Below are 16,808 nucleotides of genomic sequence, written 5' to 3'. Positions count from 1 at the left end.
AACTTTTTACACAGGGGGCCAGTTCACTGTCCCTCAGACCTTTGGAGGGCCTGACTATAAAAACCTAACCCTAACCAGGCAGCAGTATACACAATGCAGAATCCCCTCCCCCAGATTACCACTCACCATGCTGACCTCTTCCATTGCACAACCACATGTGAAGATTGGATTTAGCTATTTCCTGATTGTAACAATGAAGATACTTAGCTCTTCCTGTATTGTGAAGATTAAATTGTAATCCACAATCTATTTTTAGATTTTAATACCCAAAAGGTGATAACTCAGTATTATTATCTTTTCTCTGCATTCTTTTGTTTTGTCAGTTGCTATAAATGATAATTATTCTGAATTCTATTCAGATTTTTTTTTTAACCCTTACCTTCTGTTACGTAACTACAAAAGGTGAACTAACCAAAAAAGGTGTTAAGTAACCCAAAAGGTATAATCTAACCAAAGAAGGAGTGTTTGCTGTGATTAGTAGATGTGAAATTTAGGGGAGGTGACACAAGAGAAAAAGATCTTTAAAAAGAGGATCAGAGGCCAGAAGGATATATTGGATTTGAGATTCCAGTTGGATGGAGGATTCTCTGACTTGGACTGGAGGAACTGGACCCCTGTAGGAACTCATGCAGGAGACCTAATGCTTTTCCTTTTAGATGGTCACCATTGGTGAGTGAAAGGCTAACTTAGTGACCCGACCTGTCTTCTCTCTTCCCTCTCTCCCCCTCTCTCTTTTCCCCCCTCTCTCTTCCCCCCCAATTCTCCCACCCTTCTCTCTCTCTCTCTCTCTCTCTCCCTCCCTCCCTCCCTCCCTCCCTCCCTCCCTCCCTCCCTCCCTCCCTCCTTCCTTAATATCTTCCCTCTATTATAAATAAACTACCATAAATTTCATTTACTTTAGTAATTCATTTGGGATTTAGAAATTAAATCCCTGGTGACCACCTATATAAATATTCAGAGTCCAACCACAATTAAATTGAACATATAATCCTTTGCATGCTACCTTGTTCTAAGGCGCCACACAAAGGATTATGTCACTGGAAGTAGCACTGTACGTGAACAACGCTGTGTTTTTCGGTGCCGCCACATACAGTGCTTCTCTCACTGACCACCAATGAAAGAGGTACCCCTTCTGGAAGTGCGGTGGGGGCTGGATACATGGCCTTAGAGAGCAGCATGTGGCCCTCAGGCCATAGTTTGAGTACTCCTGCCTTAAACCAATAGTAATCTGTAGATGAGGGAAGAAAGTTGATGCTTACCATATTTAATTGTATCTATCTGCTTACTCAGAGATAGGATAGTTGTGATGTGAATTATCTTTTTAAATTCTTCACTGTCAGAAAGAATAGATATTTGGAAAGGGACAACAATAATATCTTAAAATGCAAAGAGAAAACTTGTTGAGGAGGTTTTTAAAAATCTATTCTTGATGCTATTTTATTAGTGTTCCTGATCCCCTCCCCACTTCATCAAAATCTCTTTAAAAAACCTCCAACTCATAACTGAAATGGAATGTCAAATAAAAAGCTAGGAATCATTTTTGCAAGGACTTACACGTGGGCTTTCAGGGGCAGATAATATAAAACTAATCAAAAAACTTTTCCTGTTTCTAAGTGAATGATTATCCTTTAAAACCTAACAACTCATATTTAGCTTGTTTATATAGTTATTTTGTGTTATTAATAAAATATTTTCAAAATTACTTACTGCATACATTACACCCTAAACTGAAAAATGTAAATGTGCATAATTGTAATCAAGCCAAAAGAAAAGAGCTTATATGACTCCAGTTATCTGTTTATGATGAAGTATCTTTCTTGTTTGTTGATAGTGGCCTTTTCTTTCCTTCGAAGAAGTAGGGGATCATAGGTGTAGAACATTATCTCTATTCTCTGACTCAAGTGATGTTAGTTAATTTTGCTGAACTGCTTCCCTTACTTTTTTAATGCTTTATTATAAGAGATGATACTTACCAAGTAAGGTAGCAGGAGAAATCTATTTGGAAATGATGATGATGTAAAGCCAAAAGATGTCAATAACAAATCTGAAAAATAGGCCTACTTACTTTTCATTTTTTATCCCATTATTATCTTTTCTCTGCATTCTTTTGTTTTGTCAGTTGCTATAAATAATAATTATTCTGAATTCTATTCAGATTTTTTTTAAACCCTTACCTTCTGTCTTAGAATCAATACTAGGTATGGTTCTAAGGAAGAAGAGTGGTTAAGACTAGGCAATGGGGGTCAAGTGACTTTCCCAGGGTCACACAGCTAGGAAGTGTCTAAGGCCAAATATGAACCCAGGACCTCCCATCTCTGGGCCTGGCTCTCAATCCACTGAACCACCCAGCTGCCCCCTCTATTCAGATTTTTGTCAGAATTGAAAAATAGCTTCGTGACTGTGATCTCTCTTTTAACATTCATATAAATTAAAGGAAATACAAACATTTTCATTATTAAAACCTCAATGTTTTCATTTAAATTTGGTTGCTTATTTTTACTGGCAATTGTTTTTAAATAAAGAAAGGACCTAAAATTATTTGTTATATTATCTAATTAATTTCTCTGTTAGCAAAATTTTAAATGAAATGCATCAGTAACTTTTCTAGGTTTTAAATTTACAAATAGAAAGAGGACAATAATAATGATTCGTCTTTTTAAAAAATACATAATTCCTAAAATATTTCATTTTAAATTCTTTAACTTGGAGAAACTTTGATGTTAGATGATTGCTTTTGAATATGTTCCCAAAACTTTTATATTTCCTTTCAAATCATGTAAGACTACTTAATTTCTTGGTTATGTCTTTCCTCTTTAGAGGAACCTAAGGTCACTGGCTTGTATTATCTTGATTTCCATCTCTACTTTTTTATTTTAAAATTTTCTTTTTCATTGTAAATCTAGCAATAAGTAGACATGAATATTTCAGTGTAAAAAGAACAAAACAAGATTGTATATGAAATCATGATCTTCTAGAATTACAATTCATTTCTTTAAAAAATGATAGTGACAGGGGGCAGCTGGGTGGCTCAGTGAATTGAGAACCAGGCCCAGAGATGGGAGGTCCTGGGTTCATATTTGGCCTTAGACTAGCTAGCTGTGTGACCCTGGGCAAATCACTTAACCCTCATTGCCTAGCCCTTACCACTCTTCTGCCTTGGAACCAATACTCAGTATTGATTCCAAGATGGAAGGTAAGGATTAAAAAAAAATGATAGTGACAAAATTATCTGATTTGTATCCTCTTCTAGACTTTTTTCTTTCTTGTGTATCTTTATTTTTTAGATTTATCACCATTTATCAACTCTTCCCTTCCCAAATCCCACAAATAGATTCTATCCCTTGTGACAAGGATAATCAGAAAAAAGAATCCAACATATTGGCCATATAAAAATGTATTTCTCGTTTTGCACTTCTAGTCCATAACCTTTCTGGCAAGAAGTGAGTGGCATGCTTAATAATCAGTTTTCTGAAGTCAAGAGTAATAACTATTAATTTTAGTTATATAATATTCCAGAGCTATTTTTCTCCACATTCTTAAGGTTATCATGGTCATTGTGTAAAGTCTTTTCCTTCTACTTCTCAATTAACTCTACATTCATTTATATGTCTTCCCAGATTTCTCTGAATTTGCTTTATTCCTAATTTCCTCTGGTGCAATTGTAGTACGTTACAGTTACATACAGTACTTTGTTCAGCTATACCCCATGTCATGGGCACCCACTTTATTTCTACTTTTTTGCTTCAACAAAAAGTGCTGCTATAAATAGTTCTTTTTCTGTGGGTCATTTCCCTTTGTCTTTGACCTTTGGGAAATATATGTTTAATAGTGGTATCCCTGGGACAAATGATATGCATGGTTTAGTGACTTTTTGGGCATAGGTATAAATTGTTTTCCAGAATGCTTAGACTAATTCATAGATTACCAATGGTACATCAGTGTAACTCTCCTCTTAATTCATAGATTACCAATGGTACATCAGTGTAACTCTCCTCCTTTAGGGTTTCCAACAGTTGTCATTCTCTGCTTTTGCTATCTTTGCCAGTGTGAGATAGAAATGAGATAAAATCTCAGAATTGCTTTAATTTGCATTTCTCTTTATTGGTGATTTGGAGTATTTTTTTTCCATTTGGTAGCTTACATGAATTCATTGGAAACTCCCTATTCATTGATCTATTGGAATGGCTTGTAGCCTTATATATGTATATCAATTTTCTCTTTATATCTTGGTTAGCATATTTTTGTCAGAATAATTTGAAACAAAGCTTTCCCCCAATTATGCTTCCCTTTTAATTCTAACTGCACTGATTTTGCTTGTGCAAGAAATTGAATATTTTTATATTTGAAATTGTCTATTTTATCTTCTGTGATTACTTTCTCTCCCTTATTTAATTCAAATTCTACCTGTAGACATACTTGTAATTTTTCTTCCCTTCTTTACCTTTAATTTGTTTATGATATTATCTTTTATATTTAAGTCATGTATTCATTTGGAGATTTTTGTAGTGTTTTATATAAAATGTTTAAATCTAATCTCAGTTAGACTGCCTTCTGGTTTTTCAGCAGTTGGTTTTTTTTTCACTATGGAGTTCATAGCACAGTAGTTGGTGTTCTTAAAATTTCTTGAACATGATGTTATTATGTTTTGTTGCTTCTGGGTCTTATTTAATGTTTCATTGATTAAATGTCCTTTTTTTAACTAGGTCAAAATGGTAGTGTAGTATAAAATAATATTATAGTAGCTATTATTAACCAATAATAGTATATATGTAGCACTTTAAAATTTTGAAAGTACTTTACAAGTATTTCATTTTATCTTCATAACACTAGAAAGTAAATTCTATTATTATTCCTCTTTTACAAATGAGGGAAACTGAAACTGAGAGGTTAAGTGTATTGCTGAAGGTCACACAACTAGTATGTGTCTGACATCAAATTTGAACTCAGGTCTTCTTGACTTCTGGTCTAGCACTCTGTCCATTGTACTACCTTTATTTTTCCTTTTTTAAAAAAAATATTTCCTTTAAGATTCTTGATGTTTTTGTTTCTTCCACTTGAATTGTATTCTTTTTTTTTTTTTGTCTCATACTTTAAGGGTAGCATCTTTGGTATTTTGATTGATATGTAAATTAATTGATATACAAAGGCCATTTAAAATATGTTGGCATGCAATTTTAAACAATTAGTTTCCATCCAGTAATTTAAGCTTTCATTTATTTCTCTGCAGAGTGTTTTGTTGTTGTGTTCATAAAAATCCTGTGTGTGTCCTGGGAGCATAATACTCTGAGGTTTTATGTAGCTTGTTTTGAATGGAATTTTCTTTTTTCCTTCTTTCTATTGGGGGTGTGTGTGTGTACTTAGTAATATGTAGAAAGGCTATTTTTGTGGGATTATTTTCTATCCTATTTTACTGAGCTTAACTCAATTACTTTTTTTATTGAATCTCTAGAGTTCTCTAAGGAAGTCTTTATATGATTTTCAAATAGTGACTTTGTTTCTTGATATTTCTATCATTTTTCTCCATTGATCCAATCCTGAATTCCTAGTACAAATCCATCCTGGTCACAGTGAATAATCTTTTGATTATGTTATAACCTTTTTGCCAAAATTTTGTTGAATATTTTTATGTTGATATTTTTTAAAACTATTGGTCTTATGGCTTCTTTTCTGCTTTATTCCTATCTTCAGTTTGTTTGAGGATTATATTTGTCACATTGGAGATTTGGTAGGATGTTTTCTGTAATTATGCAAAGAGTTTATATAATATTGAATCTTTGCTGGCATTAATTTATAAATACATCTGGTTTTGGGGAGGTTTTCCTTGGGACCTTTGTTTTATAATTAATTTAATTTCTTTTTCTTATATCAAGTTAACTGTCCGTTTCTTATTCTGTGAAGTTGACTATTGTATATTTTATAATTTTTTTCATTTAATTTGTAAGTTTTTGTTATCTTTTTTTCCTCTTCATCTGCTGTGAATCTTCCTTTTTAATTTTTGATTGTAGTAATTTTTTCCTCTTTTTTTGGGGGGGGAGAATCAATTTAAGTAATGGCTGTTTATTCTTTTTTTAAAAATAGTTCCTATGTTTTATTACCTAACAATTCATAGGTTTTTAAAGTCAGTTTTGTTCCCCTTTTTGTTTTCAGAATTTTTATTTTTATGTTTATTTAGGGAGTTTGGATTTGTTATTTTTCTAATATTTTTATTGCATGATCATTTCTTTTTTTATCCCTTTCATTGATGAAAGTATTTAAAGAGATAAATTAGGCATTCCCTAAGGACTGCTTTGACTCCATTCCAAAAGTTGTGGCATTCATCTCATTGTTGACATTTCAAAATGGTTATTTAATGTTTCTATGTTTTGTTCTTAGGCCCATTGGATATTTTTAGATTAAATTATTTAATCTCCATTTAAATTTCCACTGATTGATTATAATTTTTATTGCATGGTGCTCAGAAAGGATATATATTTTTTTGTATTCTTGAATTCTTTATCTTCTAACCTTATTTTTTATTTTTGTAAATTTGCTGGGTTAGGCCAAAAAGTATATGCACTACCTTTTACTACCATTCAGGAATTGGTAGAGGTCTGTTATATTCACCTTTACCAAAACTATTTCAGATCCTTTATCTCTTTATCTCTTTTTTTTATCATTCTATTATATTTTTTTAGGTCTAAAAAGGCTACATTGAAGTCTTTAGCAATGATTATTTTCTGTTTATTTCTTCCTGTATTTCAGTTTGCTTTTTCTTTAAAATCTGAAATGTTATACTATTAAGTACATATTTTAGTATTAATATTGCTTATGGGCCTTTAATTGTAATATAAAAAATAAATTTCATTCCTATTTTTTTTTCTCATCCGAAATCATGACTGCCTCCCTTGTGGGTTTTTTTTTGTTTTTTTTTTCCCATCAGCAGAACCATTTTATTCAAACCCCACATTTTAAGTCTGTATGACTTTATATTTCAGGTATGTTTCTTGTAAGTGACATATTATTGGATTCTGCTTTCTAACCTAGGCTTCTACTCTCCATCTTATGGGTAAGTTCATCTTGTTCATAGTTAGTTAGCATTTATTAAGCATTTATTATGTGCCAGGCACTGTGTTAAATGCTAAGTATACAATAAAGACAAAAGGTAGTCCCCTGCCCTTGAAAAGCTCACAATCTAATGTGGAAGACAATGTGCAAATAACTATGTACAAACCAGCTATTTGCAGCATAATTAGGAAATAATCAAGAAAGGGAATGGAAGGGGCAGCTGGGTAGCTCAGTGGATTGAGTGCCAGGCCCATAAATGGGAGGTCCTGGGTTCAAGTTTGGCCTCAGATACTTCCTAGCTGTGTTACTCTGGGAAAGTCACTTAACCCCCATTGCTTAACCCTTACCACTCTTCTGCCTTGGAACCAATACACAGTTCCAAGACAGAAGGTAAAGGTTTATTTTTTTAAAAAAGATGAAGAAGAAGAAAGGGAAAAGCATTAGAATTAAAATGCTTTGGGAAAGGCTCCCTATAGAGATGAATTTTAGCTGAGGCTTGAAGACTCCAGAAAAAACATTTCAGATAAGGGGAATATCCAGTGAAAATGCTTAGAGCTGAGAGGTGGAGTATCTTTTTCAGGAACAGCAAGGAGACCTAAGATCTAAGAGTAGGTGTCAGGGAATAAGGTATAAGACTACTGAAAAGATGTGGTTGGTTTGCGAGGACAGGGCAATGGGTTATAAAGGACTTTGGATGACAGAGGACTTGGTATTTGATCTTGGAGTTGAATGGAAGCTGCTGAATTTTACTGAGAAGGAGAATAACAGTTGGAACTGTTATGGGCAAGGAAGGGATACCCTTTGGGGTTCAGGAAGGATGCCTTTTGCAAGTATGCAATGACTCCAAAACTTAGCTTAAAAACAAAAAGAGATTTATTAATTTAGAAAGTAATGTTGAGAGTGGCCAGGAGGATAGCAAGGTAGAAAAGCAAGATGGGGAGCAGTTCCCTGGGAAGACAGCATGAAAGGAAAGGCTGTTCCCCCAAGAGGACAGCATGGATGGAGAGGCTATCCCTCAGACGACATCAGTTCTAGGGATTTTATACATTCTTCACAACAGTTAGTCACTCAGGCATGAGGTGGGGTGATTGTACTGGGGTCTGCCTGGGGACATAAAGATTCCTTAGTTTTAGGGGACAAACAGATGTCCAATAGGATCGAGGTGTGGTCTGAAGGTGCATCTTTCTGACCATCTAGAGGACGATCAAAGGAAGATAGTCATCTCAGGACCTTAGGTGGGGTCATTGGATGTTTTTAGTCTCAGAGTTAGAAAAACAACAAGGGAGTTCCCTTGACAATAGTTTGCCTGGGTTTCTGGGGTACAGTGCCCATTTCATAACTACGCTTTAGAAAAATCACTTTGGTGGCTAAATAGAGGATGTACTACAGTGGGGAGAGACTTGTAACAGGCTGAGCAACCAGCAGGCTGTTGAAATAGTCTTAGGTATAAGGAGATGAGAACCTATACCACTGTGGTAGCAGTATCTGAAGAGAGGAGACATACTTAAGAGATATTTAAAAGGTGAAATGGACAGACCTTGGCAACAGTTGCCTTCCACTTTTATCTGGAGCTCTGCTTTGTATGAACTCCATGAAATATGATGCTCCATGTATAAACCAGGTGTTCATCTCTGTCCTCTCAGCATTCCAGTTTTGCTTTTTGTGTTATCTTCTTCCAGTAGGTCATAAACTCCTTGTGAGCAGACACCATTTTTCTTTTTCTTTTTTTATAATATCCCTAATCCTTAGCACAGTGCTTGGCACATTTTTAAGGTATTTAATACATTTAATATTTTATTTAATAAATTTTAGGTATTTAATAAATGTTTACTAAATAAAGTTTAATTGAAGATTGGATATGAGTGGGATGAGAGTGAGGAGTTAAAAATGATACCTAGGTTGTGAGCCTGGGGGACTGGGAAAATGGTGATACCCTTGACAGTAAGAGAGAGATTCAAAAGCAAAGGGGACTAGTTAGTTTTGAACATGTTCAGTTGAAGATGTCTGCAAGATATCCATTTCAAGATGTTTAGTAAGTACTTGGAGATAGGAGACTAGAGGTTAGAGAGATTAGGACTTGATAAGTAGATCTGAGAGACATAATTTTAGAGATAATAAATCAAATCCACAAAAACTGATGTTATCAAATGGAATAGTACTGAAGGAAAAAAGAGAGGGTACAAGACAAGAAACTGTAAGACACCCAAGATTAATGGGAATGACTTGGAAAAAGATCTAGTAAAGGCTGAGAAGAGATGATCAGATAGAAAGGGAGAGAACTAGGAGAGGGTAGTGGCCTTAAAATCTAGAGAAAAGAGAGTGTCAAGGAAGTGAGGGTGGGTGATCAGCAGTGTCAAAGGCTGCAGAGAAGTAAAAAAAGAATTGAGATTTAAGAAAAGGCTACTGAATTTGACAATTAAGAGAGCATTGGTCATTTTAGAAAGCAGTTTTGGTTGAATGACTAGGTCAGAAGCTAGACTATAGAGAATTAAGAAGGAAATGAAAGGAGAAGTGGAGGCACCTAATGTAGATGACCTCAAGAAGGTTAGCCACATTCATGGTTATGATTGTTAGCTGTGTTTTCCCCTTCATAATATCCATAATTTCCTCAAATTGCTACCTCAAATAGCCCAGTCATTCCAAAGAAAAGGAAGCAGAAAGAAAAAGAATAGGATTAATTCGTCATTGTAGATATCTATAATTAAGAAGTCCTACTTCTCTGATGTCCCTTTACCTAGCCCAATCCCAGATTGCTGGATTTTACCTTTTTTTCTCTCTAATTTTTCCTTTCTTCTTTCTTTTTTTCCCTATTTTATTTAAGCCCTAAGTGACAAGAGGAACATTTTGTGTTGACAATCTTTGTGTAAGACTTTTAGAATATTTTTTAAACTACCTCAAATTTAGGTGTGATGATAGTTGAGTTGAGAACAGTTTATCAAAAATTGGTTTCTAGGAAGTTGTTAATAAGTAAATAATAATAAATATTAGAATTTAATGACCTTGAAGTAACAACCAGTAGTCAATTATAGTAATTAATGGACTTCCTCTAAAAAATCACAAGCTTTCAGAGGACAAGATTGTCTTGTGAGGTGGAGATTGAGGTATTATTGATGGTTATGATGGATGGAACTGGTGATCTGAGACAAAGCAGTGTTATAAAATTTTTAAATACTATATTTTAAAGTACTTCCTTTTTTTAAGTGTTGATAAAAGTTTTAAGGATAATCCATTCACCAAAAAAAAAAAAGAATTTATGTTTAACTGGCATAAAATTAACTAAACCCAAAATAATTTCCAAGTCATCCATTGCTTGCTTTAATGAAGAACAGCTCTTTGATTTATAAAAAAAAAAAAATCATAGAATTTCAAAAGGACTTCAGAGGGAATGTAATCCAATCCCTGCACAAAAATGCCTTCTATGAAAAAGTAAACATTAAGCCTTTGCATGAACAGTGCAAATTAAGGGAAACACTTTACTTTCAAAACCTTCAACCTTACAGACATTTCAAATGTTAAAAGTTTTGTCCTTATATTAAGCCTTAAAAGACTATATTTGCAACATCCTCCTACTTCTCTTAGTTCCCCCATTTGGAATTAAACAGCACAAGTTTAATACCTCCTAGCTTTTCAGCCAATTTAGACCAAGGCAAGTGAAAGTTTGACTTCCTGTTTGAATTTTCTGTCACAGTAAGGCAATAAATATCCCACCCCCCAAAAAACCTGTAAGGGAAAAGATGAAAGTTGAATATCATTCCTGTAAACAAATTAGAGTGAAAACAGTGACTTTTTAATCTACCAGAGAAAATCATGTAAATGTAAGAGTTTAATTGATCAATAAGCTTTTAAGTGCTTACTTATTATGTGACATTGTTTTGGGGATGGATAGGCAAAAATGGAACAGTTTGAACCCTTTTGAGTGACTTAAATTTTCCCCAGGGAGACAGTGTATATAAAGGATAGAGAGGGAAAATGGGGGAGACAGAAGTAAAAAAGCATTTATTAAGTACCTATGATGTGCTAAGTGCTTATTACAAATTTTATCTCATTTGATTCTTTCCATGCTCTGTTATTTGTTATTTTTGTAGTATTTGTTATATTTGTAGTTTCTTGCGGCATAGTCATTCATATTTACCACCAATGATCAGCTATTTCTCAGTAAATTAACACCTTCTTTGTCTGTAGTTCTTTGTTACATTGAAAAGTGTAGCTTTAACTATTTTGGAATATATGGGATCTTTCCGTCACTTCAGTGTTTTAGGGATATATGATCAGTAGTCAAATCACTGGGTCAAAGAATATGAACATTTGAACCACTTTATTTAATTCTAAATTTCTTCCTAAATGGTTGTACTAATGCATAACTCCACTAACAATGAAGCAGTAAGATAACCCACTGTTCCACAATCCTTTCAATATTTGACTATACCAGTCTTTTGTTTTCTGTCATTTTATCGGGTGACACCACAAATAAAACCTCAGAGTTAAGTCCAAGGCATACACTACAATATGGTTAGCATATGAAATCACTCCACATTCTTTGAGTTTATTTAAATTCTCTCCCTAGGCCTCTCATTTTATGGGGTTGGATGCCATATAGAGACTTCTGACTCTAATAGAAGGTGGACTCTCTAATGTGTTAAATCTTCCCAGGTGAAACCCATTGGAAGATATCTCTGACTTGCTTTAGGTATATACCTCATTTCCCAAAGGAATGCTCTTTACTAGGACACTTTCTTTCCTTTTACCTCCCTAGGTAAGACCATTCTTGATATCACCTCTGTCCCGCTTCTTTCTTACCATTGCTTATTGTGCTGTTTCTCCCATAGAAATCTCCACTTAGTTAAGAAACTAAAAGAAAAATATCCATTACTCTTGTAGATTTTTAGTAGTCTTTCTTCCCTCCTTTCATTTAATCTACCATCCTGTTATTCTCTTTCACAAAAAGACTGATTCTCTTATAGAGGTGAAGGGTGTTGTTCATGAAATTTAAATTAAATTCTTCAACTTTTCCATCTCTTGATTTTTTTTTCCCTCCAAGTTTGGATCTGTAGTTCCTTAGGTCCATTTTATCCCATGATGATGTCTTCATTGTTTTATGCCCTTTCCTTACCCTTACCCCCAATTTAATCCTTTAAAAAAAAATCTATTAAGACAAGAGGATGTATTTCCTTGATCATTGTACTTATTTTCCATTTGTGTTTCTGTTGTTTGAAGTGTTTACAAAGAAGTCTCTCACCTCTTTTTTTAAAAACAGGAATGCCTCAAATGCTTCTTTTCTTGATTAAACATCTGTCTTTTTAAAAATTGATCATTAGGTTCAGTGAATCTACTGTTGCTTTTTTGAAATACATTAATCCAGGAGTCGCTGGATAGCTCAGTGGATTGAGGATAGGACCTTAGAGACAGAAGGTCCTAGGCTCAAACCTAGCCTCCGACACTTCCTAGCTGTGTGATCCTAGACAAGTAACAACCCCCATTGCCTTGCCCTTACCACTCTTCTGTCTTAGAACCAATACATGGTATTGATTCTAATGTGGAAGGTAAGGGTTTTTTAAAAAAAAGAAAGAAAACTATATTATTCTATTTTCTCCTATTTTTTGTGAATGTGGAATGATTTTGTGTTATTTAAACTATACCCTCTTCATATTTTAAGGACTTTCTACAGTCTGCTTGCAAAATTTGTAGCTTTTAATCAAAACTGCTAAATTTAGCTACTATATGATTTGTAGTTTGAAGTGTGAGTTTTTGTTTCTGGCATGATTTTGTAGATTTAATAACCCAATGTTTCAGTATCCAAATTCATTAGTCAAAACAGATTTTATGTATTTCTCCTCCTGAAATATAATATTCGGGTCTTTCATTTGTTTTAGTTTTTTGAGAGAATTTTAGTCACTAAATTACCCCTGCAAACCCTGACTTCAAGATCCCCTAGTACAGATGATATAAAATTGATGGGTCTTTTTAACATTGTTACTTTGTTCCCATTCTGCCTAATTTTCTTCCGTATTAGTATTTTTGTGGTATCTTTTAGGGCTTCTAGTTCTTTGGAGAGATTCTCTATGATGTATTCAATTTTTTCTACCCCATTACTTTTGTTTTATTGAGAGTTCAGATTTCTGCCCCAAACTCATTTCTAATTTCTTGTTTTAAAAAGTTTGTTTCTCTTTTGAACCATTCTGAAAGTTTCTTGTTCTTTTGCTATAATTTCTAGGGTATTTGCAAGATAATATTAGTTTGGTTCATTTTGTGTTATATTTATTTCAGGTGTTCTATTCTGGTTTTTCTTTAAGGTTTCATTTAGTCTTTTTAATTGTTTTCATGAACTTTTCTGTAGATATATGTGCATGGGAGCTAGACTTTTACTTTTGAATGTTTGGCTTTATTTATAGTTTTTCTCTTATACTTCCAGTCTCAGACTTAAGGATTCCAATTCTTCATACTTTGGCCCCTTCTTTGTTCACTGTTCACCCTAGAGGCTAAATTACTGAAGATCCTCAACCTCTTCATATTCAGGATATGGAGATCATAGGCCAGGTCTTTGTCTTAAGTAAATTTCTGAGGAAGAGGCCTAACCACAACTGGGTGTTAAGTCTACTTTTGAGTGTCTACAGTTCTCCTTGCCCAACACCATCCTGTGGCCCTAAGTGAATTTCATTTCTACACCCTCTTCCTGTCCCTTTCCATTTCCCTCTTGTTAATGGGCAGAATCAGTGTCTCCATCTCTTGTGGGTTAGAGGGTTGAGGCTGAGTCACTGCCATGGAAGATTCCTATGGCCAAACTCTGAGCTATAAGCTTGTGTGTTTTGCTTGTGCTTATTTACTCTAGCTACTTAAAAGGGATCCCCTCTTGTTCAAGGTATCCCATTCCATTCTGTCTTCTTCAACAGATTGTTCCCCTCTGTCATCCCTACTCTTTCAACTTTTTTTCAGATTTTCTCTACTGACTGACACTCATTTCCTACTTCCTACAAACATGTCTCCCCCTCCTGAAAAAACCTCACTTGATTCTTTCATCTCTCTAAAGGTTGTCCTTTATCTCTTCTGCTCTTTGTAGTTAAATTCTTTAAAAGGCTATCTACCATCTGTGCCTCTACTTTCTCTCCTCTCATTTACTTCTTAACCCCTTCTGACCTTTGTCATTATTCTACTCTCTCCAGAGTTACTAAGGATCTCTTCATTGCCAAATACAATGGCCTTTTCTCATTCTTCTTGCTAGCTCTGTAGCTTTTGACACTGTTATAGCTCTTTCTTTGATACTCTCTTCTCTGAGTTTTTGAGACACTATTCTCAGTTCTTCTGCTTCTCTCACCACTTCTCAGTCTCTTTTGACAGATCATAAATTAGATCAAACTTTCTAACCAGAGATGTTTTTCAGGACCCTATCCTTTTTCTCTTCTCCCTCTGTTTTATTTGGTGATCTCATAAGCTCCTATAGGTTTATTATCTCTGCTAATGCTTCTTAAATCTGCCTTTCCTGTCCCAATTTCTCTGTTGACTTTGTCTCATTTTTCCAACTGCCTTTCAGACATCTCAAATTGGATGTCCATAAACATCTTAAACTCATTATGTCAAATACAGAACTCTTATCTTTTTCTCTAAATCCTTCCTCCTTCCTACTTTTCTTATTACTGTAGAGAGCAATACCATCATTCTGTTCTCTCAGGCTTACAACCTAAGAGTCATCCTGAATTCTTTACTATCTCTCATCTCCTGTATCCAAACTGTTGTCAAGACCTGCTGATTTCATCTTTACAATATCTTTTGAATAACCCTCCTTCTGTCTTCTGACACTGCTACCCCTCTGATGCAGATCTTCATCACCTTACACCTCAATTATTGCCATAGTATGTTGATGGGTCTGCCTTCAGTCTCTCCCCATTCTAATCTATTTTCCTTTAATCCACTTGAGTGATTTTCCAAAAACTCTGGTCTGATAAATCACTCTCTGTCCCTACTCCTTAAATTTCCATAGCTCAGGATTGCCTCCTGACACAAATGCAAAGTGCACTGTTTGGAATTCAAAGCCCTTCATAATCTAATCCCTACTTTTCCAGTTTTTTACATCTTCAGCCTTTATACCTACTTTTCAATCCATTAAAATGGACCTTGTGGTTTTTCCACCAACAAGACATTTAATTGTTCTGCTCTAGGCATTCCCTCTAGCTGTTCCTTACACCTAGGATGTGCTTCCCCCTGCCACTCCTGAAGCCTTCCCTAATAATTCTTAATTCCAGTGTCTCCCCTTTCCTGGCTGGCTAAATATTTCCTATTTGTTTTATATAAAGATTACCTTGTGTTTATTTGTTTGCTTGTTGTGTCTCATAGTAGATTGTAAATTTCTTGAGAATCTGGACCATCTTTTCCCTCCTTTTGCATTCCCAGTGCTTAGCACAGAGTACTTAATAAATACTTACTAATTGATGGAATATTTATAATCTCCAATATTTCCCTTCTATGTTCAAGAGTAGTAATTCTGCTAGTTATGCCATGAAATGTTATGTTGTGCCATTTTAGATTACTTACTACATAGAATGATGAATATTATATTTGGAACATAATAAAATGTGTCTTTCCATATACACTAACTTCAAAATGTATGAGACCTAGAATTTTCAAAGAACTGAACAATGGATAATCCTATTGAAGGGAAACTGCACATGAGTGATTTTCAAGTCTCTCATGGTATTGCTAACTCAAATGTTCAGTGTGCCATAATTCCCTCCAGGAAAAAATACTATGGTTTCTGCAAAACAACTTTGAGAATGATTATCCTAGAATATTCTCCTGGAACAGTAACTGTTCATAAATCTTCCAAGGTGGTTGGGAGAGAGCATGAAACAGGGAAATAGTAGGCGTTAGAGCCTAGAAATACTTTACTGCAGCATACGTTTAAAAATTATTTTGTCAAGTAATAATTTTATAAATATTACTTATTTTATGTAAAATTCTTAATTTTAGTCTAAAATGGAAATAGCAAAAGCAAAATTTTAATTTGATTTAATTAAATATAATATATTTTAACGTGGTGAAACACTAGAATAGAGATGATAGTTCCAAAAATATTTGGATTAAATTTTCACATATTTTCATCTTTTTCTGTTAGATTTCATTGAAATCCACTCACCTATACTCTGCTAGATTTAATTTGTTCAATCTTTTAGTTAACAACTATTTGTTTCTCTTAATTGAAAATAATTCACCTCGTCTAAGGTTGTCTAAGCATAAATCAATGCTAGGACAAAAGCTATTTTTATATTGCCCTAGGACAGTGATAGTGAACCTTTTAGAGCTGGAGTGCCAGGCCTACCCCTAGATGGAGTGCTGTGCCCCCTCTCCCCCCAATGACCTTGTGTCACCCCCACCCCACTGAGTGTGAGGAATGCCCCCCCCCCATACAAGGGAGGAAGAAGTGCTCCCATTAGGCTGCTGGGCAGAGGGGAAGGTAATGTGAAAAAATATCCTCAGAGAGCCCACAGAGAACACTCTGCATGTCAGTTCTAGTCAGGAGGCTACTAGAATACTAATTATGATAGAGGTAGAGATAGAGACTCTGAGATTACTTTGAATTGGTAGAGGTAAAGATTTTCAGAATGTCCCCATGTTACATTTTATTTTATATTTCAAGGGACGTTGACTTGGCCTTTGATATTAATAGTGTATGAATTAAATAATATTTCTACCCATATATATATTTTATAAAGTTTATTGGAAGGGTAGACAAACATTCCAAAGTAACCTTACTTTGTGATGCCTAGCCTATCAGT

The 16,808-nt window shown here is 34.5% G+C and overlaps 1 protein-coding gene across 9 annotated transcripts in view; it reads left to right on the top strand.

Moving 5' to 3' along the window:
• Nucleotides 1-16,808, top strand: part of GNAS (GNAS complex locus) — a 331,282-nt gene that overhangs the window by 176,789 nt on the left and 137,685 nt on the right. Inside the window, exon 1 of one of the 9 annotated variants that reach the window (XM_056812903.1) lies at nucleotides 6,976-7,045. The exons of the other annotated variants lie outside the window; for them this stretch is intronic. The gene's annotated coding sequence lies outside the window, so the exon portion shown is untranslated. Of the gene's footprint in view, nucleotides 1-6,975; nucleotides 7,046-16,808 lie in introns of those variants that run through there. 9 annotated transcript variants of the gene reach the window in all.

The sequence above is a fragment of the Monodelphis domestica genome, chromosome 1, assembly GCF_027887165.1.
Source record: "Monodelphis domestica isolate mMonDom1 chromosome 1, mMonDom1.pri, whole genome shotgun sequence".
In the NCBI taxonomy this organism is placed as follows: domain Eukaryota; kingdom Metazoa; phylum Chordata; class Mammalia; order Didelphimorphia; family Didelphidae; genus Monodelphis; species Monodelphis domestica.
This window is presented reverse-complemented; position numbering and strand designations above follow the sequence as displayed.